Raw genomic sequence first — 19,469 nt, 5'->3', positions numbered from 1 at the left:
ATCGAACCCGGTATTAAGTTTGACGAGCGAGTGCTTTAGGACAGGGTTATCCTCTGCAGTGACCACTTCCCCCCTCTGACTGTCAACAGCTGACGGACTGTCTGTGGTGGGATGAGAGGGATCAGTCCTGGAAACTGTTGACAAAGATGACGTTGCTAGTCTCATAAGACTAGGTTTACATACACACTACGTTCTCTCCCTTCCTGGTAACCATTCACTACTGGGTGAACCGAGGCATATTTCGAACAAAATATCTTGTCTAAGGAGATGCATGTAAGGTTTGTTTCAGTGTACGCCAGGACTGAAGCCCCAGAAACCCTCACGAGTCTAGCTGCCGAACACGGACCAATCAATCTAATCTCCACGATCAATGTTGCTGAATTTTGCCTGATTTGTGACCGTGTGCACAACGCAAAGCACGGAACTATGACAACTACCTTCCGCAAGAAGTCCGGCAAATAACAAAGAATGTAAAAAGCATATATAGGATATACTCATTGTGCACGTATATGTATGTTCAATAATTCATCTTATATGGTTCATAGTAGATAATTAACATTTGGTGAAAACATTATAAAAAAAACCACAAGAGGCAGCAAAATGGCCAACTTTTCTTTTGCATGGGAAAACGTTTGTAGCTGTATACTCCGACGGAAATGTAGATCCCAGGACCAAACATAACAAGGGGTTCGTTCCAAACACAGATCCTTGCGCTAAGATGTTACTTTAACATACACTAACAGCCGTACAGCTGAGTGCCCATATCTGGTTTGCCCATTTGTGATATTGCTGGAATATTGCTAAAAGCGGCGAACAAACATACTCACTCACTCATGTAGAGCTAAGTCGCTCTGTGAACTACTGAGTAATATGGTAAGGATAGAGAGATTAGTAACTGTATTCTACATCGTTTTCATTATTGAAAGCTTAATGACACTGTAATTAGTAATTATGTTGATGGGCGTAGTTTTAAGCAACTTTAAACAATATTAGGAATCGAACCCCGGTATTAAGTTTGACGAGCGAGTGCTTTAGGACAGGGTTATCCTCTGCAGTGACCACTTACCCTTCTGACTGTCAACAGCTGACGGACTGTCTGTGGTGGGATGAGAGGGATCAGTCCTGGAAACTGTTGACAAAGATGACGTTGCTAGTTTAGCCATGATGCAGAGGTGATAAGCAAGTGAAAAAGTCTGTATAAACATTCAACATTCGGTTCATACAAAATCATTTAACTGAATGCAGTTGCTTGAGCTGTAGTGGTAATAGGAATTCATTTAAGGACATCTGACCATTTATGAAAAGCTATATTTGTAAATGATCATTTAGATATCAAACATATCAGTTTGTACGAAACGGTTCAACGCTGGTATACAGTAGACCGGGCATTTTCTGTGGATACCCTTCAACTAGGGATAATAACCAGGTGGAACCTATCCATTTAAAGTTTAATCATAATGGGCTTGATAACAACACGCGTAGTGTTGACGCCCTCGGAGATGTATTGGAAGTATTGGGTATGTCCAGTAATGTTGTATACTGAAGTAAAATTTCAGTGTTGAACGCAAAATGGAAACTGCAAATACAATACCTAATCACAATATATACAAACATTTCACAAAATCATAACCAGGGGTTCGTTCCAAACACAGATCCTTGCGCTAAGATGTTACTTTAACATACACTAACAGCCGTACAGCTGAGTGCCCATATCTTGTATGCCCATTTGTGATATTGCTGGAATATTGCTAAAAGCGGCGAACAAACATACTCACTCACTCATGTAGAGCTAAGTCGCTTTGTGAACTACTGAGTAGTATTGTAAGGATAGAGAGATTAGTAACTGTATTCTACATCGTTTTCATTATGGAAAGCTTAATGACACTGTAATTAGTAATTATGTTGATGGGCGTAGTTTTAAGCAACTTTTAACAATATTAGGAATCGAACCCGGTATTAAGTTTGACGAGCGAGTGCTTTAGGACAGGGTTATCCTCTGCAGTGACCACTTCCCCCCTCTGACTGTCAACAGCTGACGGACTGTCTGTGGTGGGATGAGAGGGATCAGTCCTGGAAACTGTTGACAAAGATGACGTTGCTAGTCTCATAAGACTAGGTTTACATACACACTACGTTCTCTCCCTTCCTGGTAACCATTCACTACTGGGTGAACCGAGGCATATTTCGAACAAAATATCTTGTCTAAGGAGATGCATGTAAGGTTTGTTTCAGTGTACGCCAGGACTGAAGCCCCAGAAACCCTCACGAGTCTAGCTGCCGAACACGGACCAATCAATCTAATCTCCACGATCAATGTTGCTGAATTTTGCCTGATTTGTGACCGTGTGCACAACGCAAAGCACGGAACTATGACAACTACCTTCCGCAAGAAGTCCGGCAAATAACAAAGAATGTAAAAAGCATATATAGGATATACTCATTGTGCACGTATATGTATGTTCAATAATTCATCTTATATGGTTCATAGTAGATAATTAACATTTGGTGAAAACATTATAAAAAAAACCACAAGAGGCAGCAAAATGGCCAACTTTTCTTTTGCATGGGAAAACGTTTGTAGCTGTATACTCCCGACGGAAATGTAGATCCCAGGACCAAACATAACAAGGGGTTCGTTCCAAACACAGATCCTTGCGCTAAGATGTTACTTTAACATACACTAACAGCCGTACAGCTGAGTGCCCATATCTTGTATGCCCATTTGTGATATTGCTGGAATATTGCTAAAAGCGGCGAACAAACATACTCACTCACTCATGTAGAGCTAAGTCGCTCTGTGAACTACTGAGTAATATTGTAAGGATAGAGAGATTAGTAACTGTATTCTACATCGTTTTCATTATGGAAAGCTTAATGACACTGTAATTAGTAATTATGTTGATGGGCGTAGTTTTAAGCAACTTTAAACAATATTAGGAATCGAACCCGGTATTAAGTTTGACGAGCGAGCGCTTTAGGACAGGGTTATCCTCTGCAGTGACCACTTACCCTTCTGACTGTCAACAGCTGACGGAACGTCTGTGGTGGGATGAGAGGGATCAGTCCTGGAAACTGTTGACAAAGATGACGTTGCTAGTTTAGCCATAATGCAGAGGTGATAAGCAAGTGAAAAAGTCTCGTATAAACATTCAACATTCGGTTCATACAAAATCATTTAACTGAATGCAGTTGCTTGAGCTGTAGTGGTAATAGGAATTCATTTAAGGACATCTGACCATTTATGAAAAGCTATATTTGTAAATGATCATTTAGATATCAAACATATCAGTTTGTACGAAACGGTTCAACGCTGGTATACAGTAGACCGGGCATTTTCTGTGGATACCCTTCAACTAGGGATAATAACCAGGTGGAACCTATCCATTTAAAGTTTAATCATAATGGGCTTGATAACAACACGTGTAGTGTTGACGGTGGGAGAAGGGAGTAAATTAAGGAAGAGGGGCAAATTATGACCTAAAATCTATCTCATCGGCCCCCCCCCCCCCCCAACAAAAACCAAAATAAACCAAACAAATGCCCAGGGCCCCGTCCCACAAAGCGATCTTAGCGCTGGGATGATCATAACTCCCGTACTTAAACATAGGCTTACGACAATCGTAGCCCTACGGTCGCTTTGTGGAACGGGGCCCAGCTCCTTAATGGAACCCATTCCTATGTGCCATTATGTTAAACAACATATTCGTCTCGCATGCTATTTACCTTCACAAACAGAAGCAAGGGGAAACCCGCATGGCACCCAGTGTGGCCTCCATGTGTCACGAGCGTTCATCAAAGCTAGGCATGTTGTTATTGGTGAAACAATGAACGGAAAGTAATCATCGTATCCATTGGCCTCTTGTCCTGAAAGAATACAACAAGAAATTGATTGTTCAATGGAACCATCTGTATTAAATATTTCTTATTGTTATGGAAAAGGTTGTACTCACTTAAAGTAATTAGTTCAATATACTTGGTTCTTAATATTATTCAGTTGACAAAACAGAGACCCACTTCCTGTTGTAGAGGTTTTGTAATGCCACAAAAAGATATGTTGACATTCGTTATTGTCGCATACATTGATGATTAAAATACAATATGTAGTTCAGATTGTATGTTTTTGTGATGGTTGTGTGCGGAACAGCTGATTATTTGCTACCCACTGAAACATCGTCAGTCCAGACGCAGCGTTAACTCCACAATAATCCGGATTAGCAAGGTTCCCAGTGTTCCACGAAAGATAGGGTTCCCGGAATAACGGGGTTCGAACTAACGGTATTTAACAATATACAGCATATGCAGCACGCATTTTCCCCCAGTTTGTGCTGAACATTAGCATATTTTCAAGTCTAACATTTCACCACACACCGAATGATTTCTGCCATATATAATATCATACCATTGAGACATACACTGATGCAACTTTCAATGGTCAGTTATTCTAAATGGGTGAAGTTTACGAATAAGTTATATTGCTTTAAATCTGCAAAGTCTTATCCTGATTCATGTAAGTTCCCAGATATAATCTGTCACACTTTGTTTCTACGTTTTTCTTTTACACTGTACTCTTTTACCAACAACGCAAGTATGCAACAATAATCAGTTATGTTTATTTTACAGAATGAAAACTATTTGAGAAATTATGTAATGTTATGGTGTGGTCTCATACACTATTAGAACAGTCCTTGTGCACGTCCCAGGCACCTTATCAGCCGTTCGTTACTGCAACGAGATCATTCGGCCACACGTATTCCACTCATAAAACTACGGAATGTCGTCTGTCAGCATGACAACGCCCGACGACACTCTATTCACAACTTATTTCCTGGCACAGAACAACATTTCTGCTCTTCCGTGGCCATCCAGATCACCAGATCTGAACCCAACTGAACATGTGTGGAACAAACTTGATAGGCGTGTACGACTAGGTTGAACAGAGCCTCGTCATTGTAAGACGTGTTGTTGGCGTAGCTACACGATTGGAATAACATCCCTAGACAGCTCATGCGGACACTTGTTGATTCCACTGGTCGGCAGAGTCAGAGTCATTCATTCTAAGGTTGTCATACACAATATTAAGTGCGGTGTCCTTGACCTTTGTAACGCAGGGACGTTACTCATTTCGTAATTTTGAATGAATCCAAAAAACTTTGTATTCAAATATGCAGCTTTTTATAAAATAAATATAGGTAAATTCAGCTATGCGTTCCATTGTTTGAATAGAATACCATTCAATTGACATTTAACACAAACTATACAAAATAACGTACCATCAACCCATTTCCTTGAGATGTTCGATACAAGCCCTATCCAAAAGTTAGTTTCATTCAGGATATCACTTGCAGTAGAAGTGTTCAGTTTGATCAAATCACTTGTGTGATCAGCTTGCATCCATGACTGCTTGTGTTCTGTATCTGATAGGGTAACACACATGCTCCTAGGACAATTTCTCTGGGAAGTATCTGCAAAAGTATGAAGTACGACGTTTTTTGTAAATGTGAAAAGTAATCAATGGTCACACAATCCGAGGGATTACGTGTGCTGATATTATTAAAATCATTGAGATGATCTTTTTGAGCTTGTCATACCAGTGACAGAGATATAAGAATGAACGTTCTTTAAAATGAAAAGCTTATACTCACTGTTTGCATAATATGCAAATCTTCGTTTTTTAACTATACAGTTGTTGGAATAGTCTAGTTGTATTGTTGATCTCTGCTTTTTTCTTCCATAATAGGCACATATCTTATTTCTGGTCGGAATAAACCCAATGTTTCCTACAAGTAGGTGACAGGGACATAAAGTTCAGGGGGAACTTACACAAATTAATTATGAATCATCATTGATATAATGAAAATGACGTACTTTGTACGCTAAAAGTAAAAGCTTGAATGAGGAGTATAACCTACACTTTGTAACCATTACCATATGCCACTTCCATTGACAAGATAAAATATAGAACAATTGAGAGAAACTGTAGCAAAGCATGTCTGTAACTAAAGCAAAACATGTATAGTATAATCTGTTAACAATCCCATCCGATGTTTTATAAGAATGTGGAAGGACGCACATACCAGTACCGCGTGTGTAGACTGACATTCCGGCATGGCTGCCACACTTTTCATCCAGGTTACCCGGACACTGCATCTCACCTGCTGCACTGATATTTGGGACTTCATACGAACTGCCGAGACAGTAACAGCTGGTCCCCTATAAATGATCAAACACTTAATGAGTTGTGTACTCCTGTCATAGAAATACTTTATGATAATAATTATTATCTGTTTACTGCATAGTGGTTCTTGTATTGTGTGCTTACTATTTCCATTAATATTAATAATTGAGTCCCACCCCCCTTTCTTGCACCAATTATGTTTTTAAAACGGAATGAAATGTAAATACGTAATTTAATTCTTTCTATCGGTTTTAGATCAATAGAAAAATCATTCGTCTTACGCTCAGGCCCAGTGTACGTTTGGTTTTACATTGAAGCTGACACTCGTAAACGCTGTTATTAGAAAGAGACTTGAAGCTACTTCCCACGGTTGTGGTGTATCCATCATAGTTGTAGAGTGGAGTATCATCCTCTGTAATATCATACATAAGAGGCGTCAATAACAGATGAACTTCAAGCACAAAATAATGCACATACACCGCCACTTTGATACATACATATGATCTAATTAACCGAGAAAACGGCTTCTATTCAGACTCACCTGTCCATATCCATGTTGAATACCTCATGGCTCCTACCCAATAGTAAGTGTTACTGTGTAGAGAGTTTTCCACGACTGGAGGGAGGAACTCTGTATCAGAAATATACAGATCTCTCTCCGGCGCCATCTTACAGTTTTCCCGAGCATCCCACCAGGTGTTCTCCTTCTCGTTTATGAAAATATGTTTTGTGTCTGTGGCTGCAAATAATTAATTAACATATGGTTAAAATAAATCCTTTGTGCTTGCACAGTACCCCTTAGACGTCGTCAGATAAATTGATGAAATACATTGATTTATTGATTACTTACAATAAATATGTTTTAACCATTTCACTAAAATGAACCAGATACAATATATAGCACAGATATAAAACTATCAAGTCTAATGTCATTAAAACGGCCCTTTCTTGGCGGTAAAAAATACACCAGAATGTGTGAAAGAGAACTTCTGATTACTACCGCTATAATTACCTAATCTCTTTCAAACAGATTGATGGTAAATATAAGGACATATTTGGAGAATACCTTGAGGGCTACGAAGAGCTACGGATTATATGTCCCACGTGAAATTAACGTTTGAAGTCCCGACGCTTTGAGGTGGACTCAAAATGTTAATTTCTAAAGAAACATATAATTCTTAATTAAGTGTGGAGCGGGTTGTCATAATTATTACATAAATCATATGTGGTACCTCTTTGCCATTAAACAATTCTACCCGCGTGTAAAAAATGTTACTCTTGTGCATCACATACTCACTAACATATTCTTAATAAGGCCGATGAGGAAACAATCCTCTATATAATGAAATCGCAAATAAACAAAATAGAGAACACTGTATCTCTCTGTGTGACCATACAGTTACTAAACACTTGAGGATGAACACATAAATCACCCTTACTTTTACTGTATCAGTGAAACTAAAAACTAACTATGTACGTTCGTCAGCCACAACCCAAAAAAAGGCCGCTCAACGTGGGTTTTGAACAGTTTGCTAGCGGGTGCTAGTGGCGTGCGTCATATTTCATTTGAATCTGACGCCAAAAATCTGTGTCAACATCAATGATGTACGGCGAATAATCAACAATCATGTTTGTGGTTTTGGGACATGAATAAGTACAATGTTGTCCTTGGTATGAAACTGACCTGAAGTTATTCAGACATCCTTAGTGTATGCACGTGACACTATCTTCCTCAAAGCTGTTGATGTCTAACGAACGCACCGCTGTCTCGGCTGTCATTGCGCGATACGATGTTTCCCTCACAATCTGTACATCAGGTATATAACATGTAGTTTATGTGTCTTTGAATATTGTGCTGGACTATATTTGCGAGCCTCGACTTCGGACAGATCGAAAGTTCCGAGAATTACAGAGTCAACCCAATTCGCCTCACTCCGAAACATTCGGTGGTGTACATTAGCCCTGATCGAAACATTGACATGTCTTTGCTATTACTTGCAGATCCAACACATTAAAAACCTCTTGTCATCATGCTCCATACTTATACAATATACCTTTCTCTACTTGTTATATTCAAGAGCAAAGCAATCTCTGCGTGTGGCAAAAGTTAGTCAACTACAAGATGCAACTATATATTTTTTATTTCCGAAACCCTGTAAAGATTCCAGGGAGTATATTCACACGGTGTCCCAGAAAAAGAGTTATCATGCTTGTGATATAAATATATAAAATAAAATCCAAATAGTGCCTAGAACAATGTTTATTAATCAGGCCCATGGCTCAGGCAATTAGGACTTGCCAAATCAGTCTAGACTTGAGTTGGCTCCCTTTCTCCATTTATTCTAATGTGTCTGAGAGACAGGTTCATGAATGTGCAATCTTCTTTCTGGATAGAAATAACCATATGAACAGATTCTGAACAGAAAATAAAGTAAAAAGTATGAAATTCAATTCCATGTATTAAAGTGACACAACTTTAATCTCCAAACAAAAAATATATGATATGATGCCCTATTTGTATAAAATCTGTTTGGAATTTATTTTTCAAATTCAATATACATCTATGAATAACCATTTGGCAAATAATAAAATTAGATAAAATACATGATCAGTGATGATATTTTCCATTATTCCAGATAATAATAGATGAGCATCTAATTGGATCTAATTAGATATGAGCACATGCAGTTTAATGTTACTCAAGATGGAAGATCTGTCGAAAAGTATGAACAACATGAAATTAAAAAACCCCAGGTAAAATAGACATAACCGCATTGATCATGATCTGACATTTTCATCAGAAATAAAAACAGATTTGTTGGTATCAATCATTGCAGAAGTCTTTACTGGAACTTTCTAAGTCTCAAGTAACTTGAAATGCTTTGACATAAGTTTAGTCCCAGTCAAGACTACTATTTTTGTAAAGGTGCAATTTTTTCATCTAAATTGTTATTATGACATTCACTCTCTCTCCCATTTCAGCAAAAAATGGTGGCTTCCTTGGCGTATCAACGGAAACCCTTGAAGCTACAGAAGGTCTAAAGTCTACAATGATGGGGTGGCCCCTTAGTGGACCCCCCAGGCAGTCATGGGCTGTTGCATAGGCCCCTCCTGATCCCTTTGACCATGCAAAACCCCATCTTGGCTGAAATATTTCATTCACTCTCTCTCCCATTTCAGAAAAAATGGGCGGCTTCCTCGACACGTCAAGGCGACAGTCAGTGTGCACCTCAGAGGTTCTTCCAGCTTGCCAGGTGAGCTTCAAACAGCCCAAGGCACCCTAGGAAACTGGTCAAAAATCAAATCCACCTTCTTTTTCTCTCTGTCTTTTTTTAAAGAGCTTGTGTAGACTTAAGACTTTCAGCAGGTTTAAGGGCAGCTATAGGAGCCCTTAAAGCTGCTGAAAGTCTTAAGTCTACAATGATGGGGTGGTCCCTTCCTGGACCCCCCAGGCAGTCATGGGCTGTTGTATAGGCCCCTCCTGATCCCTTTGACCATGCAAAACCCCATCTTGGCTGAAAAATTTCATTCACTCTCTCTCCCATTTCAGAAAAAATGGGCGGCTTCCTCGACGCGTCAAGGCAACAGCCAGTGTACACCTCAGAGGTTCTTCCAGCTTGCCAGGTGAGCTTCAAACAGCCCAAGGCACCCTAGGAAACTGGTCAAAAATCAAATCCACCTTCTTTTGCTCTCTGTCTTTTTTTAAAGAGCTTGTGTAGACTTAAGACTTTCAGCAGGTTTAAGGGCAGCTATAGGAGCCCTTAAAGCTGCTGAAAGTCTTAAGTCTACAATGATGGGGTGGCCCCTTCCTGGACCCCCCTGGCAGTCATGGGCTGTTGCATAGGCCCCTCCTGATCCCTTTGACCATGCAAAACCCCATCTTGGCTGAAAAATTTCATTCACTCTCTCTCCCATTTCAGAAAAAATGGGCGGCTTCCTCGACGCGTCAAGGCAACAGCCAGTGTGCACCTCAGAGGTTCTTCCAGCTTGCCAGGTGAGCTTCAAACAGCCCAAGGCAACCTAGGAAACTGGTCAAAAATCAAATCCACCTTCTTTTTCTCTCTGTCTTTTTTTAAAGAGCTTGTGTAGACTTAAGACTTTCAGCAGGTTTAAGGGCAGCTATAGGAGCCCTTAAAGCTGCTGAAAGTCTTAAGTCTACAATGATGGGGTGGCCCCTTCCTGGACCCCCCAGGCAGTCATGGGCTGTTGCATAGGCCCCTCCTGATCCCTTTGACCATGCAAAACCCCATCTTGGCTGAAAAATTTCATTCACTCTCTCTCCCATTTCAGAAAAAATGGGCGGCTTCCTCGACGCGTCAAGGCAACAGCCAGTGTGCACCTCAGAGGTTCTTCCAGCTTGCCAGGTGAGCTTCAAACAGCCCAAGGCAACCTAGGAAACTGGTCAAAAATCAAATCCACCTTCTTTTGCTCTCTGTCTTTTTTTAAAGAGCTTGTGTAGACTTAAGACTTTCAGCAGGTTTAAGGGCAGCTATAGGAGCCCTTAAAGCTGCTGAAAGTCTTAAGTCTACAATGATGGGGTGGTCCCTTCCTGGACCCCCCAGGCAGTCATGGGCTGTTGCATAGGCCCCTCCTGATCCCTTTGACCATGCAAAACCCCATCTAGACTGAAAAATTTCATTCACTCTCTCTCCCATTTCAGAAAAAATGGGCGGCTTCCTCGACGCGTCAAGGCGACAGTCAGTGTGCACCTCAGAGGTTCTTCCAGCTTGCCAGGTGAGCTTCAAACAGCCCAAGGCACCCTAGGAAACTGGTCAAAAATCAAATCCACCTTCTTTTGCTCTCTGTCTTTTTTTAAAGAGCTTGTGTAGACTTAAGACTTTCAGCAGGTTTAAGGGCAGCTATAGGAGCCCTTAAAGCTGCTGAAAGTCTTAAGTCTACAATGATGGGGTGGTCCCTTCCTGGACCCCCCTGGCAGTCATGGGCTGTTGCATAGGCCCCTCCTGATCCCTTTGACCATGCAAAACCCCATCTTGGCTGAAAAATTTCATTCACTCTCTCTCCCATTTCAGAAAAAATGGGCGGCTTCCTCGACGCGTCAAGGCAACAGCCAGTGTACACCTCAGAGGTTCTTCCAGCTTGCCAGGTGAGCTTCAAACAGCCCAAGGCACCCTAGGAAACTGGTCAAAAATCAAATCCACCTTCTTTTGCTCTCTGTCTTTTTTTAAAGAGCTTGTGTAGACTTAAGACTTTCAGCAGGTTTAAGGGCAGCTATAGGAGCCCTTAAAGCTGCTGAAAGTCTTAAGTCTACAATGATGGGGTGGTCCCTTCCTGGACCCCCCTGGCAGTCATGGGCTGTTGCATAGGCCCCTCCTGATCCCTTTGACCATGCAAAACCCCATCTTGGCTGAAAAATTTCATTCACTCTCTCTCCCATTTCAGAAAAAATGGGCGGCTTCCTCGACGCGTCAAGGCAACAGCCAGTGTACACCTCAGAGGTTCTTCCAGCTTGCCAGGTGAGCTTCAAACAGCCCAAGGCACCCTAGGAAACTGGTCAAAAATCAAATCCACCTTCTTTTTCTCTCTGTCTTTTTTTAAAGAGCTTGTGTAGACTTAAGACTTTCAGCAGGTTTAAGGGCAGCTATAGGAGCCCTTAAAGCTGATGAAAGTCTTAAGTCTACAATGATGGGGTGGCCCCTTCCTGGACCCCCCTGGCAGTCATGGGCTGTTGCATAGGCCCCTCCTGATCCCTTTGACCATGCAAAACCCCATCTTGGCTGAAAAATTTCATTCACTCTCTCTCCCATTTCAGAAAGAATGGGCGGCTTCCTCGACGCGTCAAGGCAACAGCCAGTGTACACCTCAGAGGTTCTTCCAGCTTGCCAGGTGAGCTTCAAACAGCCCAAGGCACCCTAGGAAACTGGTCAAAAATCAAATCCACCTTCTTTTTCTCTCTGTCTTTTTTTAAAGAGCTTGTGTAGACTTAAGACTTTCAGCAGGTTTAAGGGCAGCTATAGGAGCCCTTAAAGCTGCTGAAAGTCTTAAGTCTACAATGATGGGGTGGCCCCTTCCTGGACCCCCCAGGCAGTCATGGGCTGTTGCATAGGCCCCTCCTGATCCCTTTGACCATGCAAAACCCCATCTTGGCTGAAAAATTTCATTCACTCTCTCTCCCATTTCAGAAAAAATGGGCGGCTTCCTCGACGCGTCAAGGCAACAGCCAGTGTGCACCTCAGAGGTTCTTCCAGCTTGCCAGGTGAGCTTCAAACAGCCCAAGGCAACCTAGGAAACTGGTCAAAAATCAAATCCACCTTCTTTTGCTCTCTGTCTTTTTTTAAAGAGCTTGTGTAGACTTAAGACTTTCAGCAGGTTTAAGGGCAGCTATAGGAGCCCTTAAAGCTGCTGAAAGTCTTAAGTCTACAATGATGGGGTGGTCCCTTCCTGGACCCCCCAGGCAGTCATGGGCTGTTGCATAGGCCCCTCCTGATCCCTTTGACCATGCAAAACCCCATCTAGACTGAAAAATTTCATTCACTCTCTCTCCCATTTCAGAAAAAATGGGCGGCTTCCTCGACGCGTCAAGGCGACAGTCAGTGTGCACCTCAGAGGTTCTTCCAGCTTGCCAGGTGAGCTTCAAACAGCCCAAGGCACCCTAGGAAACTGGTCAAAAATCAAATCCACCTTCTTTTGCTCTCTGTCTTTTTTTAAAGAGCTTGTGTAGACTTAAGACTTTCAGCAGGTTTAAGGGCAGCTATAGGAGCCCTTAAAGCTGCTGAAAGTCTTAAGTCTACAATGATGGGGTGGTCCCTTCCTGGACCCCCCAGGCAGTCATGGGCTGTTGCATAGGCCCCTCCTGATCCCTTTGACCATGCAAAACCCCATCTTGGCTGAAAAATTTCATTCACTCTCTCTCCCATTTCAGAAAAAATGGGCGGCTTCCTCGACGCGTCAAGGCAACAGCCAGTGTACACCTCAGAGGTTCTTCCAGCTTGCCAGGTGAGCTTCAAACAGCCCAAGGCACCCTAGGAAACTGGTCAAAAATCAAATCCACCTTCTTTTTCTCTCTGTCTTTTTTTAAAGAGCTTGTGTAGACTTAAGACTTTCAGCAGGTTTAAGGGCAGCTATAGGAGCCCTTAAAGCTGCTGAAAGTCTTAAGTCTACAATGATGGGGTGGCCCCTTCCTGGACCCCCCTGGCAGTCATGGGCTGTTGCATAGGCCCCTCCTGATCCCTTTGACCATGCAAAACCCCATCTTGGCTGAAAAATTTCATTCACTCTCTCTCCCATTTCAGAAAAAATGGGCGGCTTCCTCGACGCGTCAAGGCAACAGCCAGTGTACACCTCAGAGGTTCTTCCAGCTTGCCAGGTGAGCTTCAAACAGCCCAAGGCACCCTAGGAAACTGGTCAAAAATCAAATCCACCTTCTTTTGCTCTCTGTCTTTTTTTAAAGAGCTTGTGTAGACTTAAGACTTTCAGCAGGTTTAAGGGCAGCTATAGGAGCCCTTAAAGCTGCTGAAAGTCTTAAGTCTACAATGATGGGGTGGTCCCTTCCTGGACCCCCCTGGCAGTCATGGGCTGTTGCATAGGCCCCTCCTGATCCCTTTGACCATGCAAAACCCCATCTTGGCTGAAAAATTTCATTCACTCTCTCTCCCATTTCAGAAAAAATGGGCGGCTTCCTCGACGCGTCAAGGCAACAGCCAGTGTACACCTCAGAGGTTCTTCCAGCTTGCCAGGTGAGCTTCAAACAGCCCAAGGCACCCTAGGAAACTGGTCAAAAATCAAATCCACCTTCTTTTTCTCTCTGTCTTTTTTTAAAGAGCTTGTGTAGACTTAAGACTTTCAGCAGGTTTAAGGGCAGCTATAGGAGCCCTTAAAGCTGCTGAAAGTCTTAAGTCTACAATGATGGGGTGGCCCCTTCCTGGACCCCCCTGGCAGTCATGGGCTGTTGCATAGGCCCCTCCTGATCCCTTTGACCATGCAAAACCCCATCTTGGCTGAAAAATTTCATTCACTCTCTCTCCCATTTCAGAAAAAATGGGCGGCTTCCTCGACGCGTCAAGGCAACAGCCAGTGTACACCTCAGAGGTTCTTCCAGCTTGCCAGGTGAGCTTCAAACAGCCCAAGGCACCCTAGGAAACTGGTCAAAAATCAAATCCACCTTCTTTTGCTCTCTGTCTTTTTTTAAAGAGCTTGTGTAGACTTAAGACTTTCAGCAGGTTTAAGGGCAGCTATAGGAGCCCTTAAAGCTGCTGAAAGTCTTAAGTCTACAATGATGGGGTGGTCCCTTCCTGGACCCCCCAGGCAGTCATGGGCTGTTGCATAGGCCCCTCCTGATCCCTTTGACCATGCAAAACCCCATCTAGACTGAAAAATTTCATTCACTCTCTCTCCCATTTCAGAAAAAATGGGCGGCTTCCTCGACGCGTCAAGGCGACAGTCAGTGTGCACCTCAGAGGTTCTTCCAGCTTGCCAGGTGAGCTTCAAACAGCCCAAGGCACCCTAGGAAACTGGTCAAAAATCAAATCCACCTTCTTTTGCTCTCTGTCTTTTTTTAAAGAGCTTGTGTAGACTTAAGACTTTCAGCAGGTTTAAGGGCAGCTATAGGAGCCCTTAAAGCTGCTGAAAGTCTTAAGTCTACAATGATGGGGTGGTCCCTTCCTGGACCCCCCAGGCAGTCATGGGCTGTTGCATAGGCCCCTCCTGATCCCTTTGACCATGCAAAACCCCATCTTGGCTGAAAAATTTCATTCACTCTCTCTCCCATTTCAGAAAAAATGGGCGGCTTCCTCGACGCGTCAAGGCAACAGCCAGTGTACACCTCAGAGGTTCTTCCAGCTTGCCAGGTGAGCTTCAAACAGCCCAAGGCACCCTAGGAAACTGGTCAAAAATCAAATCCACCTTCTTTTTCTCTCTGTCTTTTTTTAAAGAGCTTGTGTAGACTTAAGACTTTCAGCAGGTTTAAGGGCAGCTATAGGAGCCCTTAAAGCTGCTGAAAGTCTTAAGTCTACAATGATGGGGTGGCCCCTTCCTGGACCCCCCTGGCAGTCATGGGCTGTTGCATAGGCCCCTCCTGATCCCTTTGACCATGCAAAACCCCATCTTGGCTGAAAAATTTCATTCACTCTCTCTCCCATTTCAGAAAAAATGGGCGGCTTCCTCGACGCGTCAAGGCAACAGCCAGTGTACACCTCAGAGGTTCTTCCAGCTTGCCAGGTGAGCTTCAAACAGCCCAAGGCACCCTAGGAAACTGGTCAAAAATCAAATCCACCTTCTTTTGCTCTCTGTCTTTTTTTAAAGAGCTTGTGTAGACTTAAGACTTTCAGCAGGTTTAAGGGCAGCTATAGGAGCCCTTAAAGCTGCTGAAAGTCTTAAGTCTACAATGATGGGGTGGTCCCTTCCTGGACCCCCCTGGCAGTCATGGGCTGTTGCATAGGCCCCTCCTGATCCCTTTGACCATGCAAAACCCCATCTTGGCTGAAAAATTTCATTCACTCTCTCTCCCATTTCAGAAAAAATGGGCGGCTTCCTCGACGCGTCAAGGCAACAGCCAGTGTACACCTCAGAGGTTCTTCCAGCTTGCCAGGTGAGCTTCAAACAGCCCAAGGCACCCTAGGAAACTGGTCAAAAATCAAATCCACCTTCTTTTTCTCTCTGTCTTTTTTTAAAGAGCTTGTGTAGACTTAAGACTTTCAGCAGGTTTAAGGGCAGCTATAGGAGCCCTTAAAGCTGCTGAAAGTCTTAAGTCTACAATGATGGGGTGGCCCCTTCCTGGACCCCCCTGGCAGTCATGGGCTGTTGCATAGGCCCCTCCTGATCCCTTTGACCATGCAAAACCCCATCTTGGCTGAAAAATTTCATTCACTCTCTCTCCCATTTCAGAAAAAATGGGCGGCTTCCTCGACGCGTCAAGGCAACAGCCAGTGTACACCTCAGAGGTTCTTCCAGCTTGCCAGGTGAGCTTCAAACAGCCCAAGGCACCCTAGGAAACTGGTCAAAAATCAAATCCACCTTCTTTTGCTCTCTGTCTTTTTTTAAAGAGCTTGTGTAGACTTAAGACTTTCAGCAGGTTTAAGGGCAGCTATAGGAGCCCTTAAAGCTGCTGAAAGTCTTAAGTCTACAATGATGGGGTGGCCCCTTCCTGGACCCCCCTGGCAGTCATGGGCTGTTGCATAGGCCCCTCCTGATCCCTTTGACCATGCAAAACCCCATCTTGGCTGAAAAATTTCATTCACTCTCTCTCCCATTTCAGAAAGAATGGGCGGCTTCCTCGACGCGTCAAGGCAACAGCCAGTGTACACCTCAGAGGTTCTTCCAGCTTGCCAGGTGAGCTTCAAACAGCCCAAGGCACCCTAGGAAACTGGTCAAAAATCAAATCCACCTTCTTTTTCTCTCTGTCTTTTTTTAAAGAGCTTGTGTAGACTTAAGACTTTCAACAGGTTTAAGGGCAGCTATAGGAGCCCTTAAAGCTGCTGAAAGTCTTAAGTCTACAATGATGGGGTGGCCCCTTCCTGGACCCCCCTGGCAGTCATGGGCTGTTGCATAGGCCCCTCCTGATCCCTTTGACCATGCAAAACCCCATCTTGGCTGAAAAATTTCATTCACTCTCTCTCCCATTTCAGAAAAAATGGGCGGCTTCCTCGACGCGTCAAGGCAACAGCCAGTGTGCACCTCAGAGGTTCTTCCAGCTTGCCAGGTGAGCTTCAAACAGCCCAAGGCAACCTAGGAAACTGGTCAAAAATCAAATCCACCTTCTTTTGCTCTCTGTCTTTTTTTAAAGAGCTTGTGTAGACTTAAGACTTTCAGCAGGTTTAAGGGCAGCTATAGGAGCCCTTAAAGCTGCTGAAAGTCTTAAGTCTACAATGATGGGGTGGTCCCTTCCTGGACCCCCCAGGCAGTCATGGGCTGTTGCATAGGCCCCTCCTGATCCCTTTGACCATGCAAAACCCCATCTAGACTGAAAAATTTCATTCACTCTCTCTCCCATTTCAGAAAAAATGGGCGGCTTCCTCGACGCGTCAAGGCAACAGTCAGTGTGCACCTCAGAGGTTCTTCCAGCTTGCCAGGTGAGCTTCAAACAGCCCAAGGCAACCTAGGAAACTGGTCAAAAATCAAATCCACCTTCTTTTGCTCTCTGTCTTTTTTTAAAGAGCTTGTGTAGACTTAAGACTTTCAGCAGGTTTAAGGGCAGCTATAGGAGCCCTTAAAGCTGCTGAAAGTCTTAAGTCTACAATGATGGGGTGGTCCCTTCCTGGACCCCCCAGGCAGTCATGGGCTGTTGCATAGGCCCCTCCTGATCCCTTTGACCATGCAAAACCCCATCTAGACTGAAAAATTTCATTCACTCTCTCTCCCATTTCAGAAAAAATGGGCGGCTTCCTCGACGCGTCAAGGCAACAGTCAGTGTGCACCTCAGAGGTTCTTCCAGCTTGCCAGGTGAGCTTCAAACAGCCCAAGGCACCCTAGGAAACTGGTCAAAAATCAAATCCACCTTCTTTTGCTCTCTGTCTTTTTTTAAAGAGCTTGTGTAGACTTAAGACTTTCAGCAGGTTTAAGGGCAGCTATAGGAGCCCTTAAAGCTGCTGAAAGTCTTAAGTCTACAATGATGGGGTGGTCCCTTCCTGGACCCCCCAGGCAGTCATGGGCTGTTGCATAGGCCCCTCCTGATCCCTTTGACCATGCAAAACCCCATCTAGACTGAAAAATTTCATTCACTCTCTCTCCCATTTCAGAAAGAATGGGCGGCTTCCTCGACGCGTCAAGGCAACAGCCAGTGTACACCTCAGAGGTTCTTCCAGCTTGCCAGGTGAGCTTCAAACAGCCCAAGGCACCCTAGGAAACTGGTCAAAAATCAAATCCACCTTCTTTTGCTCTCTGTCTTTTTTTAAAGAGCTTGTGTAGACTTAAGACTTTCAGCAGGTTTAAGGGCAGCTATAGGAGCCCTTAAAGCTGCTGAAAGTCTTAAGTCTACAATGATGGGGTGGCCCCTTCCTGGACCCCCCAGGCAGTCATGGGCTGTTGCATAGGCCCCTCCTGATCCCTTTGACCATGCAAAACCCCATCTAGACTGAAAAATTTCATTCACTCTCTCTCCCATTTCAGAAAAAATGGGCGGCTTCCTCGACGCGTCAAGGCGACAGTCAGTGTGCACCTCAGAGGTTCTTCCAGCTTGCCAGGTGAGCTTCAAACAGCCCAAGGCACCCTAGGAAACTGGTCAAAAATCAAATCCACCTTCTTTTGCTCTCTGTCTTTTTTTAAAGAGCTTGTGTAGACTTAAGACTTTCAGCAGGTTTAAGGGCAGCTATAGGAGCCCTTAAAGCTGCTGAAAGTCTTAAGTCTACAATGATGGGGTGGTCCCTTCCTGGACCCCCCTGGCAGTCATGGGCTGTTGCATAGGCCCCTCCTGATCCCTCTGACCATGCAAAACCCCATCTTGGCTGAAAAATTCCATTCACTCTCTCTCCCATTTCAGAAAAAATGGGCGGCTTCCTCGACGCGTCAAGGCAACAGTCAGTGTGCACCTCAGAGGTTCTTCCAGCTTGCCAGGTGAGCTTCAAACAGCCCAAGGCAACCTAGGAAACTGGTCAAAAATCAAATCCACCTTCTTTTTCTCTCTGTCTTTTTTTAAAGAGCTTGTGTAGACTTAAGACTTTCAGCAGGTTTAAGGGCAGCTATAGGAGCCCTTAAAGCTGCTGAAAGTCTTAAGTCTACAATGATGGGGTGGCCCCTTCCTGGACCCCCCTGGCAGTCATGGGCTGTTGCATAGGCCCCTCCTGATCCCTTTGACCATGCAAAACCCCATCTAGACTGAAAAATTTCATTCACTCTCTCTCCCATTTCAGAAAGAATGGGCGGCTTCCTCGACGCGTCAAGGCAACAGCCAGTGTACACCTCAGAGGTTCTTCCAGCTTGCCAGGTGAGCTTCAAACAGCCCAAGGCACCCTAGGAAACTGGTCAAAAATCAAATCCACCTTCTTTTGCTCTCTGTCTTTTTTTAAAGAGCTTGTGTAGACTTAAGACTTTCAGCAGGTTTAAGGGCAGCTATAGGAGCCCTTAAAGCTGCTGAAAGTCTTAAGTCTACAATGATGGGGTGGCCCCTTCCTGGACCCCCCAGGCAGTCATGGGCTGTTGCATAGGCCCCTCCTGATCCCTTTGACCATGCAAAACCCCATCTAGACTGAAAAATTTCATTCACTCTCTCTCCCATTTCAGAAAAAATGGGCGGCTTCCTCGACGCGTCAAGGCGACAGTCAGTGTGCACCTCAGAGGTTCTTCCAGCTTGCCAGGTGAGCTTCAAACAGCCCAAGGCACCCTAGGAAACTGGTCAAAAATCAAA

At 43.9% G+C, this 19,469-nt stretch overlaps 1 pseudogene; it reads right to left on the bottom strand.

Annotated features, from left to right (window-relative positions):
• The window catches only part of LOC139443651 (uncharacterized), a 55,493-nt pseudogene that overhangs the window by 7,162 nt on the left and 28,862 nt on the right, over positions 1-19,469 (bottom strand).

Source organism: Haliotis cracherodii, unplaced genomic scaffold (assembly GCF_022045235.1).
Source record: "Haliotis cracherodii isolate W230 unplaced genomic scaffold, xgHalCrac1.p SCAF_5, whole genome shotgun sequence".
Lineage (NCBI taxonomy): Eukaryota > Metazoa > Mollusca > Gastropoda > Lepetellida > Haliotidae > Haliotis > Haliotis cracherodii.
Note: the sequence above shows the minus strand (reverse complement) of the source record. Positions and strands in the feature narration are given on the sequence as shown.